Source organism: Aedes aegypti, chromosome 3 (assembly GCF_002204515.2).
Source record: "Aedes aegypti strain LVP_AGWG chromosome 3, AaegL5.0 Primary Assembly, whole genome shotgun sequence".
NCBI classification, from domain to species: domain Eukaryota; kingdom Metazoa; phylum Arthropoda; class Insecta; order Diptera; family Culicidae; genus Aedes; species Aedes aegypti.
In genome coordinates this window covers 301,238,529-301,255,128 of record NC_035109.1, presented here as the reverse complement: position 1 = coordinate 301,255,128, position 16,600 = coordinate 301,238,529, and positions in this window count along the sequence as shown.

The window sequence follows — 16,600 nt, the reverse complement described above, 5'->3', positions numbered from 1 at the left end:
CCCAACTAGGGTAGGGTCTGCTTCTCAGCTACTTAAGCATTTACTGAGAGCTTTTCTGATAATTTGATCATTTTTGCCTTTGTTCATCATTACATTATTATCAGGAGAACATAAATGAACTAACGAGTCTCCAACCAAACCTGCTTTCAACGCATTAAAATTGTAGTGTGCTGCGCTAGACGGAGGTTCACGGAAATTCTAAAAGTGCACGCTAGGGGAGATTCGTTACATGCGCTGCTCAGTGCCTACAATCGCCATCGGTATCCAAGTTGTAAAACAACTGCTTACAACTGCTTGTAACTAAGAGTCTTTACAACTATTTGTACCATATTAGCAGGTGTCTAGATGGTCTACATGATACGGTCGAAGACGCGAAATCCGGGAGTTACAATTTCGATTCTCGTTTTAAAATGCTGCCTTCACATCAATTATTGCGCGGTTTTTGAACAGCGCATACGACGGAGCACCTGAGACGCTTTGAGATATATCTCAAGAAAAACGAAGAACACCAACATAAGTCTCAAAATGTGCAGTGCACGGGTGAACCTGGAAGGAATGTGGCTATTGCACTTAAGGCTACAGCACGTACACAGTAACTCTGGATGCACTACGACCTAAAACGTCTAAAAAAATTTCACTTCGAAAAGATCGTTGACCAGCTGAAATTGAACCTCCCTCAGCACGGTCTATCTGAAAATATGCGCACTTTCGTCACATCTATATTAGCTGTAGCACTTGTGCTTAGTTTAGTGACAACTTACTTTTTTGTTCATCCTAACTTTTTGTTCATTCAACATTTTTTGCCATTCGACCTTTTGTCATAGATTCGCGCTAGTGTCTATGCTCGAAAAATCGCTAAAGGTAACGAGAAAAATATTTGTATGCATCTAACGAATTATTGGTCGAAATCGGAAACTATTTTCGAAAATATATTTGGTACCGGTTGTGCGTGACGATGCTGGCTGTCACGTCACCAAATATTTGTTTTTCATTACAGCTTCCACTCACAAGAAATTTGAAGTTTGATGCCTTTCCCCATACTAAATTAAATGAGAAAACTCCTGCTGATCAACTGGTCGGGGTTCTGCTAAACCACACCAAGTGCCGAAAACTTTATTCCGAGATATTTTACTTTAAAGTCTTATCGTGTACTGGTTTATCGCGGACGATTAATTTTATTTTCCTTCACTCACTTGTGATTAACAGTGCGCAATAAGTAACTCGAGATTAAATATACAAGTAAGTCATCGTAAACTATCGAAATTATTGGATTTTAATAAAAAATATAAAGCACTCATTTCCTTCTGGCTGATCAAAAATTGAAAAATATGGTTCTTGGTTCGGTATGGTCGGATGTGTTTCAAAGTTTTCAACAACACAAGTAAAATCGGAGACAAATGATGCTTATTATCACCATACATGTTGGAATCCATGTCACAAGCGTTTATGTACTGTAATTTCGGGTGAAATTGATTATTTTTCATGGTTTTTCCTGTCTGATTTCTATAGTGTTGCCATTGCCAAACAACTGAATGCAGGAAAACAAGTACGAAGGTGAGCCTCATTGGCTCAAATACCGAAATTTTGAGCATGAGCATGAGCATTGATGACTGTACAATTCGTAGTTGCTACTCCGTGATTAACCAGAACTAGCGGAATTGCACAGGGAACCAATAGATGGGACTTGGGTCTAGTTTTCCATCCTCAATGTACACGTTCCGAAAGTTCTGTTTTCAGGGTTAATAACGGCGCCGGCCACGTCCTTACGGTCATCGAGGAAGGGAGGGATTGTTAGTGTAACATCCGTTGTTACAAGAGACCGAGTATACCTCTGCATCTCCACAGATGTTACGGGAAGGAAATGTTTTAGTGGGAAGGGATCGACAATTGCACAGCTCAGGATTCACTTTGGTAAGTGATGCGATCTATGCAATCGTATTTACACACATATATACATATACTAAAATAAACATATACGCAACAATGTCACCTCATTATGTGGAAGACTGGTGAGACCTTTTCAATTTTAACATGCGTCACCGCACAGTATAGAGGACTGGTGAACCAATTCAACACATACACACTTATTCACACATACGCACTCTAATACGTACACACACACAACACACATACAAATACACACGCACACATTCAACACACACGGGTTGCAAAATGGTGAGTCGACAACCAGGAAGGAGCGTCCAACATAGCTCTGGTCCTCACAAGCCCCTACCTCACGCTTCCACGGGTCTAACGATGACAAAGACCGCCAGCTAAGGGTTGCGTACTTAGCTGGTAGTGCAACCTGGGCACTGTTGTCCTTCTGACATCAGCTAGAGTGAGGAGGTGCCAGGTGGGAGCTTGGGATTTTTACCCTTTCCAAGCGAAACTCATACAGCCGTATGAAATACCACCTTTAGTACTTCCTTCGGGAGGTGGCCGAGCGTCTGGTCCATCTGACCAGGGGCTCAAGCATGGTCTACCTAGGATGTGGCGGGGGTTCATCAGTGGGCTCTGGTGAATCTCTACAAAAAACCACAGATCTGCAAGTAGCCCTGAACAAGCGACCTGGTACCGCTTTCAAAGTACCTTAGCCCTCTGGAGTGCCAACCGGCACATCAGGATGGATGCCAGTAAAATCCTGATTATGGTATACTGGTCACGGCGCAGAACAACGGAGAGGACACGGATTACGGATTACACACCACATTGCGACACAGAGCTGACAGTCGTGTTATTCTATTCCCCGAGTAAGGATGGGTGATACCAACTTGAAACGGCGAGTAGGCTAATGGTGCGATTGCCCCCGTCCCGGTAAAACCTTGGCAGGCCTCTGGATACGTTCGGATCCCGTCCATCTTAAGTGATGAGTACTAGGCTCGGATGACTAAACCCCGATCTACGCCGATCCGGCTCTGAACACGATTCTCATAAGGGATCGTGTCAACCCTTGCATGGCCTCCCTGCTTGCAAAGATAACCATGGGATCATGAAAGGCGACTACGTACGGCGGGAAATGATAGCGGCCCAGAGGGGGGACCCTGAAGAATGGAAGAGAGTATAATTGAGATCGAAGAAGGCGCGGCGAACCCTTTCGCTAAAGGTGGCTTAGTACGGTCACCACCATCGCAGCTAGGGCAACAGCAGCGCAATCAGGAGGAGCAGCAGGTACAGCGACAGCTTCAACAGCAGCTGCAGCAGCAGCCTCGAGAGCAGCAGCAACAGCTTCAGCAGCAGCAACAGGCTCAGGTCAGGGCATGGTCGAAGGTGCCAAAGCTACCGAGAGTTGTAGCAGCCAAGAAACTGGTGGACGAATTGCACGAGTTCGTCGATAAAAGAAGTAATGTGCACAAAGACATCAAGACTTTGGTGTTGAAGATCCAAGGAACCCTTGGACTAGCTGTCAAGGAATGGGCGGCCGTTGCACAGAAAGTGGAATCGACTGAGAAGGAGTTGTCGGCGGCCAAGACTGCCTTAGAAATAAGGCAAGTGCCGATTCAACAAACGGCGATGCCAATTACTTTTGCGAGGGAAACCAACGCAAAGAGGGACAAATCCCAGAGGACGGAGAGCGTGCCCTTCACACCGAAGAGGCCAAGAGCATCACCAGGAGATGCAAGACCGGGTGGTTCCAAGAAACACAAGGACACCCGCGTCAACGAGTCAGGCCCAGCGAACGCAGCAACCACCAAGGAAGGCAACGATACCCCATGGGAAATCGTCAAGGCGAAAAATCGGAAGACGAAAACCAAGAGCAGGTCCGAAAAACAAAGCCTCTTCAAGGGCCGGAAGAGAGGCGAGGCGCTTATAGTCAAGGCAAACGATGACTCGTACGAGAAGGTTCTCCGTGCAATGCGGACAAACCCGGAGCTCGAACAGCTGGGTGCAGACGTGCGGAAAGTCAGGCGCACCCGCACCGGAGATATGATCCTGGAGCTAAAACGAGACCCGATGGCCAGCAGCTCTTCCTACAAAGAGCTCGCCGAGAAAGCCATGGGTAACACGGTAGAAGTGAGAGCCGTGTGTCCGGAGGCAGTCCTTGAATGCAAGAACTTGGACGCAATCTCTACGGACGACGATGTAAGGGTTGCCATGAAAGAGCAGTGCATGCTAGGAGAAGTGCAGATGCAGATCCGCATAAGGAAGGGGCCATCCGGAATGCTAATAGCATCAATTAGGCTTCCGATTGAAGCGGCCGTCAAGGCACTTAAAACGGAGAAGATTAAAGTAGGCTGGTCGGTATGTCCACTGAGCGTCTCTCAGAAACCGGAAGCATGCTATAGATGCCACGAGTACGGCCATCTGGCTAGATTCTGCAAGGGGCCGGACAGAGGTAATTTATGCAGAAGGTGCGGAGAAGAAGGCCACAAGGCGCAAGCCTGCCGGAAGCCTCCAAAGTGCATGATCTGCGCTAACGGAGATAATAACAACCACGTTACAGGAGGCCTGCGATGCCTGGCCTTCATAAAGGCGACTGCTACCAAACCACAGTGGAGGTAATTCAAATTAACCTCAACCACTGTGACACAGCACAACACTTGCTGAGGCAATCTGTGGCGGAGTACAAGTGCGATGTGGCTATCATCTCGGAGCCATACCGTGTCCCGGCCGGCGATGGGAACTGGATAGCAGACAACGCAAAATCAGTGGCGATATGGACGGTGGGAAGATATCCTTTCCAGGAAGTGGTACATCGTGCAGATGAAGGCTTTGTTATAGCCAAAATTAACGGAGTCTTCTTCTGTAGCTGCTACGCACCCCCGCGATGGTCTATTGACCAGTTCAACGAGATGCTCGACAAGCTGACTGAAGTGCTCACAGCCTGCAGACCAGTCGTCATAGCCGGCGATTTCAACGCGTGGGCCATAGAATGGGGCAGTCGCTTCACCAACTCAAGAGGGAGCAGTCTACTGGAGGCCTTGGCAAGGCTAAACGTCGATGTTGCCAACGATGGTACCACCAGCACATACCGTCGGGATGGTCGAGAGTCAATTATTGACGTAACTTTCTGTAGCCCTGGGCTGTCAGGAAGTTTGAACTGGCGAGTGAGTGAGGAGTATACGCACAGTGACCACCAAGCGCTTCGGTACAATATTGGTAGCGGACGGCAGTTGGAAGCACGTGCGATCCCTTCGAAAGAGCGGAGGTGGAAAACGTCGCAGTTTGACAAGGAGGTGTTTGTTGAGGCGTTGAGATTGGAGCGCAATGCTCAACACGCTACTGCGAATGAGTTGACAGCGGCATTAGCACGAGCGTGCGATGCAACCATGCAGAGGGAAGGTAAACCGCGACATGGTCGCCGCCCAGCTTACTGGTGGAACTCGACGATTGCCGACCTGCGTACAAGCTGCTTTCGGGCTAGGAGAATGATGCAGAGAGCCCGCAACGACGCTGAAAGAGCAGATCGAAGACCAGCGTACAAGGCGGCGAAAACCGCTCTCAACAAGGAAATTCGGCTCAGCAAGAAAGCCTGTCTGGAGGAGCTCTGTCGCAACGCCAATTCAAACCCGTGGGGTGACGCCTACAGAGTTGCAATGGCGAAGTTGAAGGGCCCAGCTGTACCACCCGATAGGTGTCCGGAGAAGATGAAGACCATCATTGAAGCGCTATTCCCCCGGCACGAACCGACGAGCTGGCCGTCCACACCTTACGGAGCTCAGGATAACGACGAAGAAGAAGCCCAGGTAACGAACGATGAGCTGATCGCGGTGGCGAAAGCCTTAAAAACCAGGAAGGCTCCGGGACCAGACGGTATCCCCAACGTAGCTCTGCAAGCAGCAATCCAAGAAAACCCAGATATGTTCAGGATCGTACTGCAAAAATGTATCGAGGAGGGAAACTTCCCCGACATTTGGAAGCGACAAAAGCTGGTGCTGCTGCCTAAACCAGGCAAGCCTCCTGGAGATCCTTCAGCATATAGACCGATATGTCTGCTGGACACAGTTGGCAAAGTGCTGGAGCGAGTAATCCTAAACAGGCTTACGAAATACACGGAGGGAGAAAACGGCCTGTGTGACATGCAGTTCGGCTTTCGGAAAGGTAGATCCACCGTTGATGCCATCCGAACGGTCGTGGAAGCTATGGATACGGCGCGGAAGCAAAAGAGGAGAGGAAATCGGTACTGCGGTGTGGTCACTCTAGACGTAAAAAATGCCTTCAACAGTGCCAGTTGGGCTGCGATCGCCGAATCGCTGCACAGATTGGAGGTCCCCGAGTATCTTTGTAAGATTTTGAGGAGCTACTTTCAAAATCGTACACTGATCTACGAAACAGACGCTGGGAAAAGGTGCACGACAGTCACAGCGGGCGTCCCACAGGGTTCTATTCTTGGCCCGACTCTCTGGAACGCTATGTATGATGGAGTGTTGAAGCTGAGCTTCCCCCGGGGTGTGAAGATCGTCGGCTTCGCGGATGACGTGGTGCTCGTAGTCATCGGCGAATCACTAGAGGAAGTAGAGATACTTGCTACCGAAGCAGTAGACGCCGTGGAAGAATGGATGCGAGGGAAGAAGCTTGTGTTAGCCCATCACAAAACCGAAGTTGTGATGATAAGCAACCGAAAGGCAGTGCAGAAGGCGAGAATCTCGGTTGGACAGTGTACCATCGACTCAAAGCGGGAAGTCAGACACCTGGGAGTGATGATCGATGATCGGCTGAGCTTCAACAGCCATGTCGATTATGCATGTGAGAGGGCCGTGAAGGTGATATCAGCTCTATCCCGGATCATGCCCAACAACTCAGCGATCAGCAGCAGCAAGAAGCGACTACTGGCGAGCGTGTCGACGTCGGTACTCAGATACGCTGGCCCCGTGTGGGTGACAGCACTGCAGACGAAGAGGAACCGCTCCCGGCTGAACAGTACGTTCAGACTGATGGCCATGCGTGTGGCGAGCGCGTATCGTACGATAGCATCGGAGGCAGTCTGTGTGATTGCAGGATTGATCCCTATAAGCCTTCAACTCGAAGAGGACAGCGAGTGCTACAGGGACCGACGCACGCGGGGAATTCGGAAAAGAGCCCGGGATGAAACCATGAGGAAATGGCAACAGCAATGGGATAGCGCTGAGAACGGTAGATGGACCCACCGTCTAATTCCGTGCCTGTCGACGTGGGTAAACAGAAAACACGGAGAAGTGAATTTCCACTTGTCGCAGTTTTTGTCTGGCCATGGCTGTTTCAAGAAATACCTCAATAGGTTTGGACACGCAAGATCGCCGTTATGCACCGGGTGCGGCGATGTTGACGAAACCCCTGAGCACGTGGTCTTCGAATGTCCACGCTTCGAGCATGAGCGAGCCGAGATGACATCCGTCGTCGGCAATGACGTTAATGTGCACAATATCGTCCAACGAATGTGTGCCGTCGAAGAGAAATGGGACGCGGTAAACAGAACTATCGTTCAGATGATGTCTCTTTTACAACGAAGATGGCGAGAGGAGCAGCGGCACTCTACACAGCGGACAGCACATGGCTCTGAATCGTTGGGGCAGCCGGAATCGTCGGACCGACCTTGGCGCTTGACAACTCAGCCTGTTGAAGAGAGCATATGAAGGAGACCAACGGGCGCGACCGGAGTAGGCTAGATCCTCCGCCGGGGACTAGACCGAGTAGAGCGGGCGTAGCGTAATATCGGTAATAAGTCGTCAAGGCGCCTGCAAACCGGAAGTCATCCTCCAACCGGAATTGCAGGACCGACCTCGGCACTTGCCGACCAACATCGCGTCGGAGTAGGCTATGTCCTTCCGCCGGGGACTAGCCGAGTAGATCGCGAAACAGCTCCGGCAAATGGTAGTCGGGGCGCCTGTGAACCGGAAGTTTCCCACCACCGGAATCGCAGGACCGACCTCGGCATCAGCCCGGTCAGCTTCGGAGTAGGTTAAGTTCACCGTCGGGGACTAACTGAGTAGAACGCGTAGTTGCACCGGCAAATGGTCGTCGGGGCGCCTGTGAACCGGAAGTTTCCCTCCACCGGAATCGCAGAACCGACCTCGGCATCAGCCCGGAAAGCATCGGTTCGGGAGATCTTCCGCCGTCGGGGAAATCTTCGTCGGAGTAGGATAGATCCACCGTCGGGGACTATTCTGAGTAGTCCGTAGCGAGTCACCGGCTTAAGTCGTCGGGGCACCAGTGAACCGGAAGCCATCCTCCAACCGGAATCGCTGGATCGACCTCGGCACTTCACCGGTCAGCAGCAGTGATGCGGGAACAAACGCGTAACGTTATCGGTTTCGGGAGACATTCCTACGTCGGGAACTCTCCGCTGGAGTAGGCTAGCTCCACCGTCGGGGATTATGCCGAGTAGCGATCGTGACAACCACCAGTTTTGGGTCGTCGGGGCGCCAGTGAACCGGAAGCTACCCTCCAACCGGAATCGCTGGACCGACCTCGGCATCCAACTGGTCCAACCTGGAGAACTCGAGAATCGGCGGATTAACAGCAGGCGCAACAGTTGCGCAGGGCTCTGGCGAGATGTCAGCCCCAAACACGTCGCAGCAGAGCAACGAAGCGTAGCAATGACAGAAGCGGTAGTAGAAACATGGCCCTGGCGCAATGCCAGCAGTACGAAGAGAGCAAGGGAAGTACAGGAGCGTAAGAAGCAAGGAGCAGTGCAGTGCTTAGCACAATAGCCTCCCCCATGAAGTAATGCCAAGAGGCAGTTCCGGGGGGAATGGCTCGTGGGCGAAGGTGGACTTTAGTCGGTATAAAAGAGTCCGACACTCTGGCGCACGATGGACGAATTCGATATGACTAGCCTCCATATCGAACGTGAAAAAAAAAAAAAAAAAAAAAAAAAAAAAAAAAAAAAAAAAAAAAAAAAACATTCAACACACACGCGCGCTCGCACCCAACCTAGTGCTGGAGCTATAGCCAGCAACGTGACTAACATAATTACCTGAGAGAATCATTTCTCTCAGTGTATTATTCGTTTCCAATTATGCTAATGGTCACTCATTCTCTAACATAATCGGTGACTAGCAAGTATATAGAGAATACGTATTATCTATCTATCTGTTGTCACTTATACTAGTTAAACGTGCTTCAGTTCAGTCTTGGCAGTTTTTCGTCACGCTGTGGTTTTGAGTTGTGTTGTCAGTTTTTTCGCGGTTTTCGAGTCAAGCCAATAATTTTGGTTAAAATTTCACAATGGAGCACGTATTGGAAAAAAATGGCGATCGATTTTGGCTGATGGTTATTCCAGGTGATGGAGATTGCTTGTTTGGGTCGATCGTTCATCAAATTTACGGTATGACCCCTGCGCATCCTTTGTTCAGGAGTTACAGTCATCAGATTCGCATAACGGCAGTTGCTGAAATACGGAGGAATCTTCCTTACTACTATGACCAAGTGGCTTCCCATGCTGCTGATGAATGTCTCCAGGCTACTGATGAGCTTCTCCAGTACTTGCCTGTTAGTGATCAGGTCGAGTGGTATCTAGCAAAATTGGAGACTCCTGGGTTTTGGGGTGGTGAGGAGTCTATCTCAGCTTTAGCGAACCATTATCAAGTTATATTTACACTGCATCAAGAGGAGGGTACTGCTATCGAGTTCCGGCCATCAGATTCTGGAATGCTTCACCTTCCACGCTATGATCTGTATTACCGAAGTCTTGCCCCGCCGGTCCAGCTTTTCCGAGAGATTGAATCCAATTTGCCCAGAGTGAAAACGCATTATGACAGCGTAGTATGTATTCGTAAAGTAGGCTCTACCCTCGACCGATCTACAGGAGTGATAGTTCAGTTACCGAGCCTTAACTATCCTGTTCGGGTAAGATGGTTCGGAGACAATCCTGATGGTTCACTACTATGTATAATTCATCAGTTGGCTAGGAGCGAACCCTCCGAAGAGATTTTATATAAGTTTCGGTGCCTGATTGCTGATGAAGTTGATGACTACCCTACAAGTTTGGATTCATGTGTATCCCCAGAGAGCAAATGTAACCTTTCCTTCCCATTGAGAGCCGAGCGCCGAGGTGAAAATAGAGCAGCTTTTGTTGTTCTGTCGAGAATGCTGAATATTAACATATTCGTACATGATATCCAAGAAGAGGATTCCATGCGCTATAGCCCCACAGTAAGCCATGCTACGATTAATGTGCATATAGTTGCTGATTTCAGTCAAGCTGTGCCTAATTACGGTAGTATTTTTTGTGCTCCTGACATCTTTCGAACGGCAAGAACTCCAGCTTCATCCGACCATATGACTGTTGCCCAGAGGGCTGCTCGAAAGGAGGCCACTGATTCACAGCTTACCGAACCTTCAGTGATCAATGTGGATCCCAAGCAAGGCCTACGGTTTGCATCACTGAATGTCAATGGGTGTCGAAGGGAAGATAAGCGTGAGTCTATAGATGGTCTATTGCTATGCCATGGCGTTCATATAGCAGCACTCCAAGAAGTGAATCTTGACTGCATGTATGTTGCCACATCGAATTTCCGGTGGTATGTGGGGGAATCTTCTAATACAAACCGAAAGCGAGGATTAGCAATTTTGATTCGTCATGGATTGAATGCCGAGATTAGAAACAGCCTTTGCTCTAAGCCCAGTATTCAGCACGCCGAGATTCTCTATCAGGTATGTATATGTTAAAACCAGAGCGATTAGTCCATCTGATTCAGTATATTCCAGGTACAGTCATCATTCCGTACTTTGAATATCATAAATGTACATGGGCCCAATTATGATGCGGATCGGTTCTTTGCTGACTTGGGTGTGGTTGTTGGAGAGTTGGCAGATAGTCGTACCCTTATGTTGGCCGGAGATTTCAATAGCCATTTGTCATGCACAAACCTAACGACCGAGGAATCTAAACTGATTGGACGATTTGCTGGGCATAACGAATTCAACAGCAATGGTATACAGATAAGAATGTTTTTGAGTTTAAACAACCTCGCTGTACGGTCCACGCAGACTAATTCAAATGAGGGATTTAGGTGGACTTGGACAAATGGAAAGTCACGTAGCCAAGTGGATCATCTTCTGACTCATCTGCAGTCGGGATTATACCTCAAGCGTCTACGTGCTTTGGTGCCTTCTAGCTTTTCCACTGACCACAAACTTCTTTTGTGTAGCATTGTGGAGAATCATTTAAAGCCACCATCTCCTACTCGACTAAACGCAAAACCTAGACCGAAAAAACAGAACACCTTGGAGGCTGCCTTACTGAGACTACCAGAGGTGCAGAAGAAATATCACGAACAGCTTGAAACCAAGTTTGTGATACTCGATTCTCAAAATAGTTTGGACCAGAACTGGGAAAGTTTCAGAGACAAAGTCAAGAGCTCAGCGGCTGTAGTCCTATCCAAGTCTTCATCGATTCCTTCAGATCAGCGTTGTCGTAAAGCTTTTGCTGAAGTACAGAAAAGTCTGTTTTGGGTGAATCGATCTGACCATCCTAAGTGGCAGCATAAGCTTGTTGAAGCTAGGGAGGTGTTACAGAGGAGTATTCGCGAATACGAGGAATGAGAAATTGAGAATTTCTTCGAAAACTTACATCAGTTTCCGGCCGGCGAACGAATCAACCGTACGTATCGATATTTGAAGAAGTTTACCAAAAAGAAGACGTACCGAGCTCCACCTACTAGCATTCGTTTGAGCGACTGGATTTCGGCCGAAGCTACTGATTCCCATCTTCCGGTTTTGTTGCCTGAGCCTCACGACTCTGTATTACCTGATCCGCCGACTCTGCGAGAGGTTCAAGACATTGTTTCCAGAATGAAGAATGGTAAATCGCCTGGAGTTGACTCTCTAAGTTCGGAGTTCTTTAAGTACTGTGACGATCGTACCCTCTCTGAGCTTCACACCCTTTTGGTAAGAGTGTGGACTGAGAATGCTCTTCCGGCTGACTGGAAACATGTGCTCGTTGTACCAATCCCCAAAGTACGAAGACCGAAAAGTACAGATGACTACCGTCGGATATGTCTAAGCTGTACAGCTTACAAAGTTTACGCTATTTGGCTCTTAGACAAATTGCAATGCTCGATTCCACCCATAGGGTATCATCAGGCTGCGTTCCTTCCTGGGAGATCTACGATTGATCACCTGCACGTACTGCAGCGTATATTACAGGAGCGTTGGAATGGGGGAAAGTCGACTATATTGATGTCCCTTGACATCGAAAAGGCATTCGATCGAGTATCTTTAGACGCACTACCTTCCATTCTGCGAGGTAAGTAACACCTTATTATTTATCTTATTGACAATTTGATACTATTATGGTATGTTCTAGGTAAAGGTGTATCAATACCGTTGATCAACCGCATCATAGAATGCTTGAAGGAAGAGCAGCAGCAGGTATTGTGGAGGGGGCAGCTTACCAGGCCATTCCAGCGTACGAGAGGGATCAAGCAGGGATGTCCGTTATCCCCCTTCCTATTCAATCTGTTGATGGAGGCTGTACTGGAATCTGTGGCCGATGAGGTGGACGGATTGCGCCTGAACCAAGAAGGACGATTAACACTTCCATTAATTTTGGCCTTTGCGGATTAGCTCAAATACCGAAATTTTCTAACAAAAGTAATTTTAGTGCTAAGAAATATCTCTAAAATAAAAAATCGGGTGTTGTCATTTCGGGGTGAAATTGATCACTTATCAATGCGATTATTGTTAGTTTTCGAAACGACTCTACAAATTAAATTTGAGCTCCCTGAATCCGAATATGCTTGCTAAATTCTTAACAATGCAATATTTATAGAAATAATGAATAGGGAAATTTCATGAATTACGCAGAAAACGCCTAAATGTATGCAATTTCCAAAGGAATTTCCTGATATCTAACAGAAATTCAATTATTTCAACCAAATGAGCGAATTGGTACGAGCTTTGGTTATGAAATCTGGTTTAGGGATAGATCCTAAGTATCCTCATAAACTTTCAGGATCATACCATGTTCAAATCCTTGTCTAGAACTAGAAGTTTATTGATGTTTGTCAATACTGCACCGTACATGGTTTTGAAATTTTAAATTATTTTCATAGAAATACACATTCTTTAATGCAAAAATGTTCACAACACAAAATTTGCCAATACTTACGACAAACAACGTTCATTCACTGCAGGTTTCATTGATATTTGTGTCCTATTAGGTGTCCTATTAGGAAGAAATAAAATCGAGTGACACGGTGATCAAATTCACCCTACTGATCAATTTCACCCGAATTTACGGTACTACGATTGGGAAGGATTCGTATGTATTGAATCAAGGCCCTCACGTGTTCATACATAGATTCTAATGATCGAACTGTACATTAACCTGCTGATGTTCTACTGCAATATAAAAATAACCACAGAATTTAAAAGTTGTTTGATTTCCATTACCATAGGATAGAGCAACAGAAAAAAAATGTTCATCGGAATTCGAACTCGTGCCTTCTGAGTGGTAATCTAGTGAGCTACCACTAGATCATCTTCACTTCTTGAATGAATTGTGATAAACTTGAAACAAGTAATGTGTACTCTGTCTGACGGGGTTTAATGGTGATCGGGGTGGGACAAAATCTGCAATTCGTTCTACAGTAGCCAAACAAAGCCAATCGCAGTCAGCGAAGCCAGTGAAACAAACGGCTATCACTGCTGTAGGCAAAGAGTCTTGAAAATTGCAAAACACCCGTTGCTAAGGGCAACCCAAAATTACTGTAGAAAAATGTTCTATTTCCCACTGCATTTCCCACATTTAGAGCCTTCAATTACACTAACGATTTAGAAAATTCATGCATCCAACATAGGCTACTTGATGAAATTCACGATTTTTAACTACAGTACTGGGAAAGCCACGTGATTTTCACGAAATTCAAGTCTACTACTACAGTTAACTCTTCCTTACTCGTTATTCGGTATCTCGATATCGAGTTAGAGAACTATAGTAAAAGTTGGTTTTCATGGCTAACTCGATGGTCCCTTGGGTCGTAGTTGCACTGATTTTGTGTTCTGTAAGTCGATACCTCCCTAACTCGATGGTTCCTTCAATATCGAGTTAGGGAGAGTTGACTTTATTACCATTCCCAGCACCAGGGCAGGTAATCGTCAGATTCGTCACAGTGCGATGACGAAATAATAAAAGACATCGACATCCAGTATAATAACTATGGCAGGTCTTCGTCTCGTCATCGACGAAAGAATGCACGACGAACGTCAATCCAAAATCGTCAACGAAGCACTTTGTCTTCATTCCGTTCGCTTCATTTTCTCAAACAAAGGAGGCATTTATTGTATATTCGCTTGCTATGCACAAAACGGCGAATGCCATCCCAGAATTGCTTGTATTGGCAATTTGACCCGTACTCCTTAAGTTTCAACAATAGCTCTGTTGGTAAGCGCGTGACGTTGACGATTCAGAACTCGTTTGTTCAATTCCGGACACGTTTTGTTGTTTTGTTTTTGTTTTATTTTTTCAAAAAAGGCTCATAATCTATCGACGCCACGATTCATATTTTTAGTTGGTTTAGAGCTCTCGAACGAAGATTCGACCATAACGAAGGAGGCTTCATTGTTCGTCATGACGCCGAGCCTTTGTGGCGGACAACTGCAGCAAATCGTCATCCAACGCTGATTGAGTGACGATAACGATTATTTTTTTAGTTTCGTCGACAAATTTTTCCATTTGACGGTGACGATTGCCTGCCCTGCCCAGTACTGACGGTGATAATGAAATTTTCTGAACAACTAAAGCGCACCAGGTCCATCTCCATTGTTCACGCAGTATCAGATTAAATTAGTTCGTTATTTCATTACGGCTCCTGTGTTGTTTAATTACACTTTATATAACATGCAAATGTAACTATTCATTACATGTCAATGTCTTCACTTCATGTCAAAATATGATTTTCAGATAAACAGTACTTAGTGCGGTGTGGCTGGATAAAAATACAAATAAAGTAGATCAACGTCACCGAAACAATATTTAATTTTAATTAGTCAATTGCTGCCCAATTTCACTGACCTCTGTTTCTATGAGTTGATTGGAATGGATATTGTAAGGAAATTGAATTGCATTGAAGGAAATTGGAAAAATCAAGCTCTATATCTGAAAAATGAATTCCCTCTGATGACGTGCGTTGGTTTTTGGTCCGCTGTGGCTGAACAAAATTACAGTTTTACGTGTCCTTCCAAAGAAAATTTGGGTTCATTGATTACAAGGGACAGTTAAAATTACTCGATATTTTTATTATTTTTTTTAGGTTATTGTGTAATGAAGGTCTCTTTTTGGACACTGCTATCCTTTTCCCCCACTCAATTTATTTTAGATGTCACTAGCATTGAGATCTTCTAAAAAAATTGTTTTGAAAACGATGGAAGATCATCCTGATATTATCGCTGCAAGTTTTGTTCTATGGAACCCGCTTAAAGACCAACCGATAGACAACCGTTTCGCTGCGGACTTGCAACATTAATAGTCCATTTTACGAAACGAAAACACTGATGATATTGCTGTTACTATCACACTTTACGAAACCGCCTTCTTTCAAAATTTCAATCATAAAATAAGCGATCAGCTGTTCAAAAACGCCTCGTAAAATGGACTATACATATGTTGTACATATTAGAAAAAAGGCGGCCTCTGATCACCGCTACAGTATATACTTACATTAGTTTATGGCATCATTCAGCTGAATTTCGACAAGCCACATAAAATAGTTGTGTTTAATCCGAAACTATAGATTAATGGACTAAGAAGAAAAGTAATGAGCAATCCCAAAGTAGACCTGACAAAAATTTCTGATTGGTACTATAGCAGGACTAACCTTAATAAACGCCTCAAGAATACCCTGCTTTCACGAAAAATGCTGATCTGTATGTAAATATTAGTGACTAACTTATCAAACGAAAATTCAAAAGAACAGCCTATTTGAGAAAGAAGGACAAATTTCTGGTGAAATGCTTGCAGCTATGACATGAATAATCACTGTTACAACGTGATGCTACACACTAAACTTATTTTACAGGAATCCGTGAATTTCACCGTAATTTCAACACTTTTCAGCTGTTCAGCTGTTCGGTAAAATAAAATACCGTCATTCCGTTGAAACAGTATGGTCAACATTTTTGCGCTCAAAACACGATACTCCACTATATCTCATACTATTCGGGGTAATGGCTCAGTCGGGGTAGAAGCGTTCGGGGTAATGGCGTTGGAGGTAATGGAATGGAGCCCTTTGGATTATTCTTACAATGTATGTTGGAAAAAGAAAGTTTTTTTTTTAAATTTTACAATCATGCCAAATACTGTCGAATGCTTTCTTTATGTCCAGAAGAGCAAAACCAATAGAAGTGCCTTCAGATTTTTGGAACGAATCAAATCTGCTACACGAGAAAGTTTATTCGAATGTCCATGTCGGAATTCGAACTGTTCATTGGCAAAAAAAATCGTTTTCGTCGATGTGGACCATCAATCTGTTAAAAATAACCTCTTCAAAAAGTTTACTAATGAGGGAAAGCAAGCTGATTGGAAACGATAGCTGGAAACTTCTGCAGGATTTATGTTTGTTATTGATATTGGTCCAACATTAGCATTTTCCCGTTAATAGGAAAATATGTTAAATATGTGCCGCCACCGCTGGCCGAATAAAAATATTTCGGCGCACAGGTCTAATATACACATTCAATA